Source organism: Cydia splendana, chromosome Z (genome assembly GCF_910591565.1).
Source record: "Cydia splendana chromosome Z, ilCydSple1.2, whole genome shotgun sequence".
NCBI classification, from domain to species: domain Eukaryota; kingdom Metazoa; phylum Arthropoda; class Insecta; order Lepidoptera; family Tortricidae; genus Cydia; species Cydia splendana.
In genome coordinates, this window is record NC_085987.1 from 44,865,021 (window position 1) to 44,884,978 (window position 19,958).

Consider the following 19,958-nt stretch of genomic DNA (forward strand, 5'->3'; position numbering starts at 1 on the left):
AAAAATGTTCGCTCAAAATGTTACTCGATGTCACGTTGAATGAGAATAGGGTTTTTGTAGCATCACTACCCTATCTGCAGATGTAGTGCATAATTGTTTTCCATCGTATTTTCTCGGAAACCTTCGTCGTATTTGTGATGCTCCTTCAGTCAACCTCAGTAATTTGTATACCGTAAGTTTCCGTGAAAATATGATGGAAAATAATTATGCACTACATATAATACAATGATACTGTGGATCCGTACAGCAAACGGTAGCACGGGTTGTCATAAGTTGACGTTTGAAAATTCAGTTACCACATAATATAATGGCGCCGGATATCTTTAGCTGAAAAATTCGGGGCACGATTTTTTCTTATACTTTTCACATCTAATACAATCAATGAATATTTTCCTGTCACAAATAATATTATTATTTTTGTTCCTACGATCAAACTGAGAATTTATCTGTACATTATCTACTTTGCTGTCAAATCCGAAGCTATACTCTGTATCTTTAGGTATTTAAATAAAAGTAAACAAACAATTTATACATTTTCGGGTAGTTATAACCAAATACAAAATTAACCACCTGGATCTGTCACTGAACGACCTGACTTTAACCTACATTATTTGGTCATGGAATGTTTTCATCTACCCTCAAATGGCTTAAGAAGCCATTTGAGGGTAGATTTTGTTTTTTTATTTAAATACCTAAAGATACAGACTATAGAATTTGTCTGACTTTAGACATCTAATAGGGTATTTTCCAACTAGACAAATCAGTTACTTTTGTAGAACTGTCCAAACGATTTGCTATTATGGAATTTATATAAAACATTACATCGTGACGTCACGGTCAACTCACCTACTTTTTATATTTCTATCCGATTTATTAAATAGAACTTGTGTTTAAAAATAACTGTTATCTGTGTTTTTCTAATAATTATCTGGTGCTTTATTTTATGCATGGTGTAAAATAATTTATTTTAAATACAGTATAATACCCTATTATCAAAGGTGATAGAGGTGAGTGATGCTACATCGGTATATTTATTAGTAAGGGGTTAAGTATTACCACAGGGTTGTAGTCAATTGTTCGTCCACGCATCTGAACACTGCTCAATTCAAAATAAGACTTTGGTCGGTGTCGCCGCCAAATCGGCGTAGCGCCGTACGCATACAATTGTGGGACCCATATCGGAGCTGGTCCATTCATATCACCTGTAATGTGAGTCAAATAATCATACTATCATAGCCATAATCGCATTTTTATATCATTTATTGACACATTTTAATATTTTCTTAGAAAGTAATCATATTATTTGAAGGAATTGTGAGTACAGTGTCTTAAAAACGCCTGAACATATTTGAAAAACTAATGATTTATTGTCACAATTCATATTACAGGTGACTTTACTGATATGTGGTCTGAGCCGATCGAGATATATACGCATGTTCTGTACAGGGGGCGTATGCAAGGGCTAGGCCCACGGAGGTCGCTGACTTCTACAAATATTTAAATTTATACATATATAAGAATCGCTAGTAGACGTGAGCGCCGACTATACCTATTTTGCAGCGCCGATTGCGGCGCGTCGTATGCTTCTGTTGCACTGCACGAGCGGCAATTTTTGGAGTAGACGCCGACGACGCTAAATTTCGGCGCGCACGTCTAAATATCTTACTGTTTTTAATCAGGACTGTACCTATAGCAATAAAGACCTTGTACGCCCCGTACACGTCGTCCGGGTTGAACAACAAAAAAATACAATCCGGAATCGCAGTGGGTCACCGTGGATAGCCCGTTTCCGTAATCTGTCTCCTTCACAAAACCGTAAAATACGTGTGGGGGACAAGCACGGCACTAGAATAAGTTGGTACACTCGACAATATGAAATAGAAACCGATTTAATTTGTAACATGTAAGAACCAGTATCAAAGGTCCCAAAGCCACACTTATTGGAATATGGACCTAAAGTCGTATTAATAAGGTTCGTTTTGCGAAGGGTTTGCGGCGTTTGGGGCTGGGTTAATCTCGAATAGGTTTATTCGTCGGGAAGTTAAACATTGTAAGGCTGACAAAGATATTTGTTATGATATTTAGTTGTATAAGTTTTGTAATTTCACAACTTATAGATTTAAGGGATTTATAAAAAAGGCTAACTCAAGTAACTGTTCTGCCAGAAACTAGTTATAAAACATTGTTTCGAGTTCTAATTAGGTACCTACTTAAAAAAATTGCTACTTAACCCTTTACCAGACCAACAGTTCAGATATGACTCTCAAATGTCAGTCTTACTCATTGAAAATAGAACACATGTTTGAAGTGCTGTATGTGGGAAATATGTCTCCCTTAGCGTAGTAAAGGGTTAAAATAATATGACTCTATTTGCCGGCTGTAAAAACCGAACGACAAATATCTTTGTTGGTCAACTGCGAACATAATGTTACCGCGAACATAATGTTACAGTAACATTGTAACTGCGAACATAATGTTACTGCGAGAGCATCGTCAGGCGTGACAAGTTTGTCTACTATGTGTAAGCTTGGGTAATGACACTAAGGGCCACTTGCGAGTTCTGGGGTTAGCTAACTAACTAGGATTTAACTTTTTCTACAAGGTTAAAATGTACTGTATAAACGGTTAACTCAAAGTTAGTTGGCTAACCCTGGTACGCGAAAGTGGCCCTAACCTATTCTGACTGTTTTCTTTTCTCATTATTTTTTTATAAGGAGGTATAAGTAAACTATATTCACTGCTGGCATTTTCAAGTTGAACCAAAAAGTCTGAATCACGGAAAGTATATTTTGTAATTGTTTTATATTCATACATATTCTAATTGATGATTACTTTCTGTGGGTGATTTGCGTGTTAAGAAACATGCCGAAAAGAAAAACAGCTTTTACTTATACCTAAGCGACCTATATCAAACAGCGCGAAAGCCATTTGGTCTAAAAACGCGCCTAGTCTTTACCCAACTTGCGGAGTTGTCGTAACGTTTGCTCTTTGTGTTTGAGACTAAACGTATCGATGGATATGTTGATAAATTTATCACACCGACTCACCAGCGAGTGGTCGTCGTACGAGAAGTGATGCTTAGGCTGTGCATATACCACTATACATATGAATCGATATGATATAACAATAAGATAACCTGAGCCCTCGCTGGAAGCAATAGTTTTAAGGTTTATAAGTTTTTTGGAGTCGACTCCAGTACACAGACGAAATCCCTTCTTCCAGGCGTAGTTACCATTAGAATAGACAGTTCAACGAAGGAGCGTGCCCTGATCCCGTGAGGGTTCTGTACTAAGTCCTCGTTGGCTAGTATAAAAGCGCAAAGACAATTTTTGTCGCACAATTCGGCACAAAATCGGCTTTTGCCCAACACAACATCGTGTTCTGTTACGGCTTTAGGTATGTGTGTGTTTTCGCGGCGAACGTACGACTCGGTATGGTTTGATCTCTTTCGTTCTCGGTGTTTGAGGATGATCAGAAATATACCGGTAAAAGTTGACAGTAAAAGTTTTTTGCAAATTACCGTTTGCAGTAAGAAAAAGATGGAGGTCCTGGAAATTGGAAAAGAGTCTCTCAGTTAAATTAACCCTTTACCAGGCTGACAGTTCGAAAATGACAATCGAATAGTTTTACTTATCGAAAATAGAACACATGTTTGAAGTGCCGTACGTGGGAAATATATATTCCTTAGCCAGGTAAAAGGTTAAACTGTTATAAAAATTACCACTAATCAGTACAAAAAGATTGCTTGATTTCCAACTAATTTTTTATTTTCTTTGTCTCTCGTTGAAAATTTGTAAAAAAGTAGTTATACATTTATACAATGAGTCGTACGCCGCCGTAGCTTCGCATGTTATGAATGACAGATAAAATGTAAGTCCTTAGAGTAATGGTTGTATGTGACGAACCCTGAATCTTTACCCAAATAAGTTTGCTATAGGCAGTCGATCGCTAGCGTACGTTTAAATTTAAATTTAAGTCGCATGAGTTAACTTATGGACACTTATGCAGATGTAGTGTATAATTGTTCTCCATCGTCCGTTCCGTGAAAATTCAATGGAAAATAATTATGCACTACCGTAAAATGGGGTGAGTAGGGTTCGCGGGGAGAGTTGGGTTATAATAATGGGGAGAGAAGGGATGAAAGGGGGGTGAGATGGGATTTTAAGGCTACTGCTACAAAAATTATGTATTCCAATTTAAAATGGAGCTATAGTAATACTCATAATAAAAAAAAATCGATCCAACAGTCTTCCAAAATCACCTTTGTATGAAAACCCAACTCACCCCAAAAACGAGGGACTACGGCGTAAGGTGGGATTTCCTGTTTATCGTCAAAGTTATGAAATGGAACTACCCAAAATAAAATAAAAACTAAAATACAAACGTCCGGAACACTTATTATATACACCATTCAGTTTGCATATGTAAAAATAAAATGTTGTCAGTTTTGCACCTACTCACCCCATTTTACTGTACGTACCACAAATACTAAAAATTTAGTTTGTGAAAAAGATATCGTAATAAAAATGTATTGTTCTTTTTAATCTTGATTCCTTAGTGAACAACACAAATCACTTAGTCGGGTAAGAGTAAAATATTAGTCTGAAAATCATATGAATCAATGATGAAATTATTTTTATAGTCATCTCTTCCTCTTCTTCTTCTTCTTCTTCAGCGTGTGTTCGCCCATCGTTGGGCATACGCCTCTCCAAGCTCTCTCCATTTTGAGCGGTTGTTAGTCTCCTTAGACTGGTCCTGCAGTCTCCTTTATGTCATCGGACCAACGGGCGGGTGGTCTGCCTACACTTCTTCTGCCTAGCCGGGGTCTCCACTCCAAAACGCACTTGCTCCACCGCTCGTCGTGAAGTCGGCACATATGCCCTGCCCAGGCCCATTTTAGCCAGGCGACCCTTTATAGTTATATCGATTGTAAATTTTAAGTTATTGGCTTTTTTCTTTGTTTAATATATGTATACAAAATTCAACGACTGCTAGGCCGTTACTTAAAACTGTGACAGTAAAATCATACTATTCAATAATAAGTTTTCTCTAGGCCTCCAGGAAAGTTTCTAACAAGTGATAGCTCATTTCTTTCAAGATATAAAAGCCACAATGTTACAGATGTAGTGCACAATTGTTTTCTTTCGTATTTTCTCGGAAACGTTCGTATTTGTCATTTGTCATGCTAATTCTGTCAGCCTCAGTACTTTTTGTATGTCGTTCGATTTGTAGCTGGCCCCGAACGGCTAATAATTTGCCTATTGTTAAGTAAAACCGCTCGGGCTACCACCTGCATGAAAATGGTTCAGTCACTTTAACTGGTTATTGAATTACAACTCCTATGGAAATTGCAATAAGATTCAAAATGAACAAATGGAAAATAATTTTCGGGGCTGTGTGTGGTCTCTCTAGGGTTACTGAGTGCCGGCGAGTAGAACGCTACAGAACCAGTCTAAAATGTGTCATCGATATGCGTAACAAAGGCGCGTTGAGAGCGCACTTACACTGGTTTTTTGGGCGTTGGACTAGCCCGCGCTCAGGTGCCAATTAGAATTATACGACCGTTTTTTTTTCAGGTAATGGCACGTGGGGTTTTACTTGACAATAGACAAAGGATTAGCTGTTCAGGCCAGTTTCAAATCGAACAACTATACCGAGAGTGACTGAAATACCAAGACACGTTCGTGCGTTTCCGTGAAAATACGAAGGAAAATAATTATGCACTACATCTTTACTCGCTTCGCTTGGTAGGCGATGGTAGGGAATACGTCACCTAGCGATTGACTGTCACTCCCTTATGATTTAGATTCCCATTATTACAGCACTTATAGCCAAAGTCATCTCACACCAAAGTATGTTAAGGGCAGCCTCACACACAACCTAAATGCTATAATGAAATAAATAACCTAAGAATACCGCGCAGAAGCGACATTAATTTATCCACGAGTTTACGCAATATTAAAACAGCGACATCTTTCACGAGGTCCACTTTGTCAATTGTCAATAACTAACCGATACTGAGGGCCTACCGCGAAACACGAAAACGAAATTTCTTTATCTGTTTCTCTATCACTATTTGCACATTCGAACGATAGAGGGGTAGATAATGATATTTCGATTTTCATATTTCCCGGGAGGCCCAGTTTGCGTGTTTAGCGCCATTGACAAAGGAGAAAGTGGTTTCTTTTGTGTACAAACTGTCAATATTGAGAAATTGTCAATTGTCAATCTTTCTAGATTCATCCGATTTTTGCCCGAAGTTCTGGAATGACAATATCGCATTAGGATCTGCTACATTGATTAGTGTTAAGTGCGAGCATAATATTTGTTACTTGCATTTAGTAGCAATTGAAAGAACACGCACCAAAAACTATTAAATGTGTAAACAAACAGGCCCCTTTAGTGAAAGAACACATGTTAATTGCAACTGTCTATTTTTCCCCGGGCACAGTAAAGTATCTTGCTCTTCGCCCATTTGACCTTATGAAAGAAAGAAGTTAATTAACATTAAGGGCTCATCTAAATGGTAACTATAACGCCGTGCTTATAGTTACCTACATTGCGGACGTCCTACTGTATTGAGGTTACATCCGATTCAGCCGGCCGATTAAATACCTCAATGTAAAGAAACTCTTATGCGAGTTCTCGCACCGTCTTAATAACCCTAATGCTGCGAGAATTATTAAATATTAGCTTGATGGCGTTAATGTCGTTTCCGTGCGTATTACTGATTATTCTTACGGTAATATCTAACAAACTAGATTTAGGGGAGCACCGTGATTTCAAATAATATCTCGAGGCTTAGGCAATGCGATACTGCCTAGTCTTATAAAAACAATATTCTAAAATGAGTAATAATATTTTTAATGTTAATGTACTTACAAGTATTGAGAGTTTAGTTCAATATTACGTTTTTTTATGTAATTGTAGTTATATTTTTAATTAGTTTAGTGCTTGAACGCGGGGCGGGGCTTGGGTGCCGGTGCTTGTTTTTGAAAGAATTAAATGTTGTAATGAATTTAAAAAGGGGCGATAAAGTTCGTTTTTTTAGCATGAAATAGAAAGAAGGTAAGCGCATCTTGACAAGTCTTTTAATTTAATTTAAAAATCAGTAACTATTACTTATGGAAGCAGAAGAATATAAATGATCGTATTATATTCATAATTATTACATATTTGCCGTGACTTATTTTTAAAACGTGTTTACCAATTAATAGTCGAGGGTGGAAGCCCTAAACGACGGCGTTGCATGAACAAAAGATTTCCTTTGGCAGGATTGGTCCTTAAGACCCAAGGATGGATTTAAGAAGTGGAGCCACCGAGATTTTTGATGTAAATTTTTAGGGGGAGGGGGGCTCTCAACTTTATCTTGATATCTATATCATTTTAGTTACTAGGCCAAGTTTGGTATCGTTTTCGTATAAATCGGGGACGCCGAATTCATTTATGATATCATTCCGGCACCATTCCGAAGTAAAAACACATAAAATATGAAAACAATACTTTTTTTTTATTCCTCTTCACGCTTTAAACTGCTGAACCAATTTAGTTGAAATTTGGTATAGAGATGGTTTGAGTCCCAGGGAAGAACATAGGATACTTTTAATGTCAAAAATAATCCCTAAAGGGTGTAAAAAGGGAGGTGGAAATTTGTATGGGGATTCAATAACCGCTGAACCGATTTAGATAAAATTTGGTAGGTATAGAGATAGTTTGAGTCCCGGGGAAGAACATAGGATAGTTTTTATTCCAAAAAATCCCTTAAAAATGAAAGGTAAGGTGTAGGATTGTATGGAAAATCAATAAACGCTGAACCGATTTGGATGAAATCGATGTCTACATCTTTGATTTAGTTGAAAATGATACTAAGTTTGACTTAGAACCTAAACTTAAAGAATTATTATCCTCAGACGATGCAGACGCTTAAAAACCCCCCCACCCCCCACCTGCATCAAAAATCTGGGTGGCTCCACTTCTTAAATCCATCCTTGGGTCCTAAGGACTAATCCTGCCAAAGGAAATCTCTTGTTCCTGCAACGTCGTGGTTGACCTTTTTATGCTCTGAGCACACTCAACTATAAAAGACACATCAAGATTGTTTACCTTTTTTCTAATGCTAAAAAAAAAACCCAATTATAGTAGGTACGTTCAAACATCAGCATTCTAAAACGTTCGGGTGGGGTTAGAAGAATACAGGGTCAATATGAACTAGTACCTATGTAACCGTCATGTTCAATTTGCCCCGGGAAAATTTTTGTAAAACAATGCTCTTGCATATTAAGTCTTAAAAAATCTTAAAGTATCTTACAAAACAGGTACCTATAGATATTTACGGGAGATGTTTTTGTTCGCATCCATGATTTCAGAATATAGAAAAAGTCGATAAAAATTTAGTTATTTCTTTTATTTTTGGATGGCGTTACTAGTACAAATAATAGATGGGACGAAGGCAAGTTTATGTCTAAAGAATACATGAGAGGAGACTGAGTGAGACAAAAAAATCAGGAAGTCGTGCGCCCGCGTTCTCGCTCTAACCTACGGACAATATTAAGTTTAAGTTGGTGGCAAATCTCAATCGATAAGTTCTAAACTAGATTTGTAATGGACCTTCGGGTGTGTAAATAAAGTTTATTTTAGCGTGACGCGAGCAATGCAATTTTAGAGCTGTGGGAGAGAATTGGGCGTAGCGGAGTTAATATTAAGATGATAACAAATGTATATTACTAATAATAATTTGTAAAATATGATTTAAATATTAAGATAAGTATAATATTCATAAATATGAGATCATTGGTTGATTTTTGTTGCCTACGACTGTCGGTTGTTTTTTCTAAGATTAAGACAAATATTGTATTTTAGCGGCTAAGTAGGTACTTATACACAACAGAAGTGTCTCGTTTATTGAGTACTTATGTAAGAAATTATATGACTTGTCATAGGTCACAGCGCTTATGTCGCATGCTCGTATCGTAAAGTGTATAATATGACATTCGTCTTATAATTCCATACATTACAACCAGCGTGTGAACACGCGTTAGGTATGCATTGTTACGCATTATATGTAGTCGGCGTTTTTTCGTTTATGTGAAGGATGAGGGCTTGGGCTTCCGAACACGAAAAACTAAATATATCAAAACCTTTATAGGTATAAATGGAAGCCTTGGTACTAATGGAAAAGTGTCAAAATGGGGTACATCCAAAAGTATTTGCTCATAATGTGTGATTGTGAAAAGAAGTAGAACTTCTTTTTCTAAAACAAAATGCACTTATTATCTACTGATTGATTTTGCATACAAATATTTTAATTAAAGATTGGGGTAAACGGTTTAATTACTGGCACTCTTATTGATAAGTCAAAAGGAAAACAGTGATTCAACCGTCAAGACTTTTGAGTGACGAATGAGTCGTTTACCTTATTTTGTTACATGCAAAATTTGTTCTGATTATACATACATACTTTTATTTGATACCTTAAGCTAAGTTTAAAGCTTTAGAAATATAATTTTTTATGATACATAACATAACATATTTTAATTTAAATAAAACAATTTAACCAGTTTAAATTGTTTTATTTGAATGTGTAAATGCGGAAACCGAAATCGAAATCAGATTTTAATTTACCGCGACGTCCAAGTGAATAAATGGATATTTATAATAGTAAATGCTATTGATGGTTTATTATTATACTATTATTATATTGCAGATGTAGAAGAAATCGCGGAAAAAAGAAATGTACAGCTTTAAAATTGTATTGGTCGGAGGGCTTAGTATAGTCTATAATGTACTATATAATGTCTTGTTGCCCATCATTGTTGCGAACGTTTGATTTTCAATCGTATTATAATGGAGTTAGGTTCAATTTGGAAATCGTTGCGTAGTAACAAAAAATGTAGGTACGAATTCGTCAAAAAAGTTAAAACCACTGTATTTGCCTATACCTATAAACGCATAACTTGTGTTGTAGGCTTCTACAAAAAACAGCCAAGCCGGTTAAGATTGGCCTACGAGCGTTTTTACATTGTCCGATCGATATCGGATGTCAGAAGGAAGTAAAATGTAAATATGTGTTTCTCTGTATTTATTTATATATTTAACAAAGCATTATTACTAAAAAACGATAAACAACACATAAAAGCTGGACTTAATGCCAATGACACTCTCCTGCAGCTGTTCATAGGCGCATTCCGACATCCGATATCGGAAAGGCGCTTCCGATAAATTCTGCCATGTCGGAGCCCCCCGTCAGCTGTCGGACCGATAATATTTGTTTGTGTGCGTATGTGTAGGCATAATGTTTATTGTACCTAGTGTGCGTGACCGCTAAAGACGGCGCCCGGGCGCGCCCCCGCGGCCTGACTACGGGGGTGTAGGATCCTACATCCGATATCGGATCGGACAATGTGGAAACGCTCTTAAGAGGGAATGCGATCGAGCTCATGCTGTCGCTTATATACGCAAATGTCAAATGCCATCTTGTGGTAGCCGTGCAGGTGACAATGACAATTCTGACTACGCTTACTCACTGCCACGTTATTCTGTAGTCACTATTCGATAACAAGTTGTTAGTGTCACCTTTTGATTTGTACAAAGTTTTGGCTAGTAAACTCATGTCAGTCAAAGCCATTTTGCCAATGCCAAGTAATTTTGCAAAAGCAATAGACAATTAGGCCAATTCAAACGTTTTGACATCAAAATGATATTTAGCTGGTCTCATTCGCCCCGTGTGTCTCGCTCGCGCTAAAGTACCTACGAACGAAATGCGTACCTACGTGAATGATAATTGAATGACATGATTTTGATGTCAAAGTGTACGTTCGAATTTGCCACTATGTACCTAACAGGAACAATTATCACTCAGTGGTGGGGTGTACAGTCAGCAGCAGAAGTTGCTAAGCGGGCCAGGTGTTCAAAATGATCTTGACGCGACTTTATTGTTAAGAGAATAAGGGTCGGTTGCACCAAACTGTTCGTATCGTTAAAGAGTTCGCAAAATTTTTATGTATGGAAAGTTTCATAGTAAAGCGCCGGGGCGCGCCGGCTGACGTTGATCAGTCTGTCAAATGTGGTTGGTGCAACTGGCCCTAAGAGCGCGTCAAGGTAATTTTGAACACCTCGCCCGCTTACCAACTATTGCTGCTGACTGTACTGACGCCGGAACCCCTAGTGTCAATTTCATTCGATAGCGTGCCGGACGTCACGGGCGCAACTTTAAATCCCATACAAAATGAGACTTAACCAGCGGGCTCAGCACGGTTCCATTTTTATCGACTATCACTATGCGCGTCCCTTTCGCACTTACATACTTGTTAGAACGTGACAGGCATGGTGACAAGGGATAAAAACGCGACCGTGCTAAGCTGCCATGGGTGCGAAACTCCTGAGATCGGCCAAATTCGGCTCCGCTCGGCTCAGCATTGCTACGAGCAATTATTAGGGTTGGCACCACTTGACTTCCTTTTGCGTGCACGACCACAGATAAGATAATCACTTGAATTTTGACAACCCTAAATAGCCGAAAGGGATAGTGCCATATATTAGAAGGGGATAGCAAGATTCGACCCTGAACCGCTGTCAAACTTCGGTTTTGTAGGAAGTTTCCTTTCTGTACGGCAGTATTATTTATTCTGTGACTTAACGTCACGCTATCGAATGAAATTTACACTAGTACGTCTACCATCAGTTTTGACATTGACATATACGCTCACGTCTACGTAATTTACTTTCTATGCATCTCGCTCGTACTCGCATATGCGAGCAACAGTGCAAGCGAGATGTACAGAAAGTAAATTACGTAGACGTGAGCGTTATGTCAATGTTAAAACTGATGGTAGAGGCTTAGGGGTACCTACGGGTAGCAGTAGGACGGACTACGCAATGGACAAGATTTGAAACCGAAAAAATAGTTATTTGTTTTACAAGGGGGCAAAGTTGTTGTTTAACCGCTCGTGCTAATATTGATACCCGAGCAAGCGAAAGATTCCAAAATTGAACCACGAGCGTAGCGAGCGGATCGAAAAATGGAATCTTGAGCGTTGCGAGGGCTTCAAAGCACGAGGGTTAAACATAATTTGCCCCCGAGTGAAACACAAAAATTTTCACCACACTAACCCGAAGCAAATATTAAATGTAAAATATCAAACAAAATCAAATCCAAATGAATGTTATTAAATATTTATCATCCAAAATCATCATTTAAAAGTCAATTCTACCAGCAAACATAAGAAAACAATTAAAAATTTGCATTTGATTACTTTGCCTCACATGTGAATAAAATGCAACTTTGCTATCAGTTTTTGAAGTGCAAAGTAAGCCTTTCCGAGCTGGTGTGGTGAAAATAATATTACCTACCGAAACTCCAAATGTAAAACTTCTGTCATAGATTTCACACCTGGCTCCAATTTCACCACGGTGACAGGTGCGACAATTGTAAAACATCACTGTTGCTGACGTCACAGGCATCCATGGGCTACGGTTACCGCTTAGCATCGGGCGGGCCGTATTCCTGTTTGCCACCATCATTGTTTTATTAAAAAAAACTTTATTATATCGGAAATAAACAGATATTTCTCTTGCTAAGTTTATGACAATTGTCACAAGAAACACTAAAATTGTCACGAAATTCCGACATATACCTCATTACCTGTCAAGAATTACCTACAATTCTTCTAAATCTTGACAATTGTCAGAAACTTCGCAAAAGAAATATCTGTTTTTTTCCGATATAATAAAGTTTTTTTAAATAATACAATGATGGTGGCAAACAGGAATACGGCCCGCCCGATGGTAAGTGGTAACCGTAGCCCATGGATGCCTGTGACGTCAGCAACAGTGATTTTACAATTGTCGCACCTGTCACTGTGGTGAAATTGGGGCCTGGCTGGATTCTTACATTATAAGGCTTTTACCACACAAGGAGCGTAGATAGCTAATTAATAAAAGACACCATGAACTGGCTGTGTACTTGAAGTGTCTTTTGGCACATTTTTCTAGCATTTTTAATAAATAAGTCGCAAACCAACGAGTGTGAACTCCTTTTGAACGAAATGTGGACTTTAACACAATGTAATAGAATTAATAATTGAACTGACTATATATTGACGGTTTGGCTCAGTATCTGTAGTTTACTGGAACTAAATTTTAGGAATTACAAAAAAATACAATTATGTCAGGCCACAATGGCCCATAGACTAACATACATCTATACCTGCAATAAATATAATCTTAAAAACTAAAAATCATTTTGGCAACACAACAGTTTCTTACTCCACCGACAAGAGCAATGCTCTTAAGTTATGATGATGATGAACAGTTTCTTGCTACATTACCTGTTCCGGTGTAGGATTCGGCAGATTCCTATGTACCTATCCGCCGATACCACACCCTTCGGACAGAAGCCCGCGCTCGCGATGGTTCCCAGCAGCGGCCGCGGCACGCGCACCTCTAACGAGCTTAAGTGCACGTAATGGCGCAATCGCAGCTGGAACACCCTCAGCTCGTAACGAATCTTCTTGCGAACATATTCCACCACATCGTCTGCCGTAAACATGCAAGCGCGATAAGCGCCTAAGGGTCTCCCCAGATATATCGACGCGACGCGGAATCGGCAAAAGCCGATAGAAAGAACTTTTATTTGTGTCGGCGTTGCGTAGACCACCGGGCGCAGCATGGTTCCATTTTTATCCCCTGTCACTATGCCCGTCACTTTCGCACTTACATAGGTACTTGTTAGAACGTGACAGGCATGGTGATATGCGATAAAAGTGCCACCGTGCTACCGCCGCAGAATCAAAATCCGGCTCCGCAGTTCCACACTGACTCTTGCGAGTAGCCTTACGTGCCCTCCTCTCCTTTGACTAAACTGTAGATACTCTTCCAAAACGTTTTTCAACTATCTACGCCCCTTAATATATTTGGATTTGCTATACTTAGTACTTATAATAGTTTTACTGTGGTTTTAAATACTACGCAACGATTATTATTAAGTAGCGTAAGGTTAGAAAATTTGAATAGTAGGTACTTTCCGAACTTAACAAATCTGTCTTTAGAAATACGTCAAATTATCTTCAAACAACGCTTTGTATATAAACACAAGTGAAGAGTACAAAATGATACCCATTGTCTATCGGAAACATCTTTGCAAATGTTAGATAATATTATTCAAATTCTTGTTTTGAAAAATGAGAAAAGACGTGTTACCCTAATACTATAAAATGTCGGCGCGATTCGGGAAATGATTTAGAGATTCACTAGATATGAAATATTAAAGATATGTGACGTTCCACGGCAAAAGGTACCATTGCCCCGGCTGAATATTGGAGCAGCGTTAATAATAGCGTAAGAGCCAGCCGCCATAAAGTACCTTTTGCAGTGGAACGTCACATATCTTTTCTATTTAATATCCAGTGAATCTCGAGTCCATTTCCCAAATCGCGCCGTGTGTCTGTTTGGCAGTTGCTAAAATATTTTTAGCACGATCTTTTTCATAGATTATTTTCGTGCTCCGCTGATCTAAAGCCAGAATGGACGTAATATTAAAAAAAAGACTGGCTTTTACAACCAAATTCCGCAAAACGGTAAATCCAACTTATCCGATCTAATCACACATTATCCGGCCAAGATGACTACATTTACTACATCTACCTCTTTATCAACGAAAAACAGCGGCTATAGTCAAATTTATATAAATTATAATAAAAACCAGAATGTAATAGGGTCCGTCTTAGCTAACTATGCACCGACAAGACAAGACAAGACAATGCATTTATTGCGAACATAATTACATATGATGGACCCTGCAATAGAACAAAGTGTGGGCCATTACCAGTGAGTGGTCGTTCATTTTCCAGCAATTTTGGTACAGCATAGTAAAAATAAAGGATTTTCTTAATTTTTTTTCTAGGGAGAGGATTGGTTAAGGTTAATATTACTGTTATTAACCCTAATTATCTATTCCACCTAGAGTAGCGCATACAGATGCTTTTAACCAACAATGCTGCACCAAAATTGCTGAAAAATTAACGATCACTGGTCAATCAACGTCTTATTTTTATAGAAATTTGATATTCGTGATGACATTGCCATGCTTTGTCTTTGCTAAATGCCGTGCAGAGTTAGCTGTGTCCGACTATAACAATATAAAAATTACTTGACTATTGGAATGGGTCACCCCGCGCCACCGCGGTGCAAAGTGCTTGCCTATTGGATTGGGTCACCCCGCGCCATCGCGGTGCAAAGTATTTGCCTATTGGAATGGGTCACCCCTCGCCACCGCGGTGCAAAGTACTTGCCTATTGGAATGGGTCACCCCGCGCCACCGCGGTGCAAAGTATTTGTACATACTATTATACCGGAAAATGATTTCACTATGGATATGAGAGGACTGTGCACATCGGATGCGTGTGCGTAGAAGTGCACGTGTATGTGCGCGTTGTAAAATATAGATCCTTATGAGAGGAGGCACACCGCTTGCGTCACGTGTGTGTGCACGGCTCCAACATTTTAGCTCACGCGCAAGTGCGCGTGTACGTATACGCAGCCAGTGTGCTCTGGCCTATTAAATCATTAAAATATTGCCACAAATTTAAAAATAATTATTCCTAACGATTAACCCCTTATTCATAAACGCATTACAAACCTCAATAAGCTAATAATCGTTTGTCTTTATCTGCCATTTTGACTTATGTATTTGTATGAAAGGGATAAAACATAATTTAACTAAATCAGGCTCGTAAAGTTTTATGAATAAGGGGGTTAGACATTAAATCGTGTTGGCGGTCATTGAAAATCATAATACAAATAACGTCTAATTTGACAGGCTCCAAGCCTGAACTAAAATGGAGCATTATCTATGAAAAGGGACCTTATTGTCGATGGCGCTTACGCCGCACAGCGTCGCAAGGCATTGTATTTACGTGGTATATCGGAGCATCGTTAATAATGGCGTAAGCGCCATCGACAATTCATAGATAACGTCACAAATAAATAATCACTTACCATTTTTGTCGCTTGATATAACATTTTTCTTTTTTCAGTGCTTATTTTCCGTGTTCAGGTATTCACCATTAGTAATATAATATCTTTAGCAGCAGGAGTAGTATCAAGTGATTCGTGCTATACTGTATATTCTAAATACAAGCGCTCAATGTTAAGATGTTAGATTTAAGGTGGATTTAAGGTATGACCGAAGCGCCAGCCAAAAGGGCATGGCGGAATGACTGAAACGTTCTGCACTGGACTTTAGATCTGTTAGATTTGTGTCATGAGCGTACGCACTGAGCATAAGCGCCGCTGACGGCGACGAAGGCAATTTTTCGCCCAATCTGATTAAATTGTCAATTTAATCGATTAACGAAAAAAAATTGAAGGACATTGGCTCGCCGAATCATTACGAAATTGTGTAGGTATAGGACGCTATACTTCGAGCAACACCGGCTTCCGACACATCGGAAGGGAGGGGCCCAAGCGATATCTCACCGTACAAATCTTTCTGCCATTTTTCGCGGGGGGAAAGGTGCACACAGTCGCACTTCTCACACACTTACATACAAAATCCAATCTGTAATGACGACACAAATACATAGAAAATGACACACGTCAAAGACAAATCTTGCAAACCTCGATCTCTTTTTGTGTACGGACGAGTGACAAGTGTCACAACACGCACACTAACACATTTTCGTTGAAGTATGTTATTGTATTCTGAGAGATGAGAAGTCGGATTTGTCGCTCGACCGATCCGCAATTTGTACTGAGCGAGCAAAATCGATAAATCCAACAATTACATGAGACTAAAATATAATAATTGTGTTTGAATGTAATTAAACGTATGATATGTAAAAAAAAATATTACATGTGAAATGTAACACTTTCTTTTTGTAAATTTGATGTCCCCGACCTCTTTTTATAACAAAAAACCGAGCAAACAGGCATTTTTGTGCAGCAGTGTTCACGCGCGCGTCTGGACTCGGTCTAGTGAAAAATCCAAGTGCAACTAGTTTTATTACCCGCGCTAGATTAGATTGACGCGCTAATCTTGTACCTCGGCAGAGGGGAAATAGTGCGAATGCCGCCTCCCTTCCGTGTTGCTCGAAGACGCTATATGAGATTGAAGCCAATTTTTTATCTGAACAATATTGTCAATTTGATCATCCCGTCTGAACGGGCCTTACCGGTGGTGGTTAAAACAAAATGTACATCTAGCTGCAAAACTGTACCACTTTATGAATGAACTCCATTCGTCGTGCTTGTTAAAAACATGTAAATTACAATTGGATATTACAGGTTTAAACTCACTAGTCTAGACAAGTCTAACAGACCTAAGTTCTGGCATTGGTGCAAGTCTATAATGGATTTTAGATTAAGGCCAGTGCGACTGGCATACCCTATTCGACAAGGTGACTTAGGTGACAGCGACAATTCTGCCATAGTCAAGTGACAACCATTTATAGCGCCAATCGAATGATGTGACCTGTCGTCGCATCTGTCATCCTGATACGTTGTTTAGTTTTCTTGAGCTTTGTCGATAAAGGATTGTCATTGTACGGCCCTAGAGTTGTCACTGTTGTCAGCTATACCCCGGTTTGACGGGTGCAAATTGGTTTGACATTTAAAGTGCGAGCACAAATGAAAATTACTATATAGTCCATATCGATAAAGTATGTAATTTTTTGATATTATAATAGCTTTTACAATAAAATGTACTGAATTATTATTATAGGTAGACCAAGAAAAGTCTGCAGCGAATTTGATAGCCAACGCAGTGCAAGTGTCATTTATACGTCATAATTTCATAGAAGGTTGACGTTTAAAATAACACTTGCACTGCGTGGGCTATCAAATCCGCTGCAGTCTTTTCATGGACTGACTCTAGATTTAACTTTAATTATTTGCAGAAAGAAAGAAAATAAATCAAAGAGGCTTGCAAATAGCTAATAATAAAGGAACTAACACTTTAATATTGTTTACTTCACGGGTGGGTCACATTTGATCTATGATTTGTTATTTGTTATTATGATTTAGAAATTCTTTGCTATCGATATCGATTAGTCGCTATTGAATGAATCACTAGCATTGGTACGTTTTGCCCCCGAAAAACCGGGCAATGGCTGTCACTGTCACTGTAACTGTCACTTTTTAAAAGAGAGGACGCTTAGCACGAGGAATTTAGTACATAGACCCTCTATCGCACGCACGTAATTATATTGCTGGCGCCCATGTTGCTGGCGGTCAATGACACTGCGCGAGCGGGAAAGCGTATAATTATGCGCGTGCAATAGAGATAGCAACAGGCGGGTCGATGTACGAGATTCCTTGTGCTAGGCCTCCTTCCTTCAGTAGGAGCCGCTCTGGCATAAATACCCTAGATATTGTAAGTAGCTCTTCCAACAATGGTGGGTAGCGACTCAGAGCACTTAGAGTATATGCTTGTGTCCGGAGTCCGATCCGGTGCGCCCGCGGGAACGCACTTTGGACACATATTGTACAGATGTAGTGCAAAATTGTTTTCCATCGTATTTTCTCGGAGACGTTCGTATTTGTCATGCTACTCCAGTCAACCTCAGCCGTTTTTGTACCGAGACTGACTGACATAGCAAGACACGTTCGTACGTTTCCGTGAAAATACGATGGAAAATAATTATGCAGTACATCTATATATCCCATTCGCTAGAATCTTCGTTTAAGCACTATCCCAAAATAATGTTATGCCACAAATTATCTGAATTTTCGTTTGTCACGGAGGTTACTCCATTCTTGTACAAAGGGAACTTGTAAAATTTTATTGGGACTACTTGTTATAAAAACGTCGAAAAATACATTTGTGTTGTGTTATTTATATCCATCCTGTTCCTAGACTTCCTAGTTTATACTATAAAGGTGACAAATAAGCTTACGGCTCACCAGGGGGCCTAGTCAAGAGGATAACCGTTGATAGAAAGACCAAATGGAACTTAGACAAGGCTCGGGACCGGTATTTTCTTCATACAAAAAATACCGGTATTATTACGTTCTTTGGGAATGGGACAGTCTAATAACACGAAGTTGTTACCTATACATTATTCAGTCCTACGTAAAGGGCAGAGTAATTCAAAATATTAGGCTATGTTGGGATTTAAAAAAAACCGGTTGTGAGCCTTGCTTGAGAGGTCGAACTTATGATGGCGCCATCTATGCAAACCTTTGACTGTTGCCAACCCCATTGATGGTGGATTCTGTTGTCCTCTCTATACATTCAGGAGACGTGAGCAGGACTAACACTGCGCATTACGTAAATTATAAGCAACTGTTTCGTATCAGTATTAGTGAGGTTCACCTTAATTTTCTAGTCGTGTTAAAAAAAAAGTTATTAATTTATTTACAACATGCATGGTCACCCTAAAATGAGAATACTAAACTACCGATTCATTCATTCATTCATTCATTCTTATAAAATTATGGCTTCAGCCCATTGGGGCTATTTCGCCAGTGTCAAGGTCGTAGTAGCAGGGTAAAACGATTGAAATTGTACTGTTAGTACAAGACAGTGTACGGTGATTTAGCTCTTGTAAAGCGATAGCGGGCTTTACAAGAAACACGTGGACAACCGGCCGTTGACTCCAAAATGATGGTTAAACGTGCTTCAAGATAAATTCTCCATTCACTGCACACTACCACATTAGTTTACTGTATAATAGGCTATCGATATTACACTTTAAACAATATTAATGAGCAAAAAACAACGCAATTGATCCCGACGCGTGCCATCAAGATGGCGCTCGAACCGGAAGTCCTAAACTACCGATATTCTGTGTCAAATTAAATGTCATCAGTGTCATCACGGTCTGGTAACTTTTGAAAACTCTTATCTTACTCAAATTTGTCAGTTTATTTTCTTCGTAATCAAAATGCTGCCTACGGTTAAAGAGGTTTTATGTTTATTAATTAGGTCTTGTAGGGTGACCATGATTGTAGAGAATTAAATT

General features: G+C 38.5%; 1 protein-coding gene across 1 annotated transcript in view; it reads right to left on the reverse strand.

Annotated features, from left to right (window-relative positions):
* Nucleotides 1-310: 310 nt before the first annotated feature.
* The window catches only part of LOC134804032 (titin homolog), a 114,910-nt gene continuing 95,262 nt past the window's right edge, over nucleotides 311-19,958 (reverse strand). The window contains exon 22 of the mRNA XM_063776901.1: nucleotides 311-321. The gene's annotated coding sequence lies outside the window, so the exon portion shown is untranslated. The remainder of the gene's footprint in view (nucleotides 322-19,958) is intronic.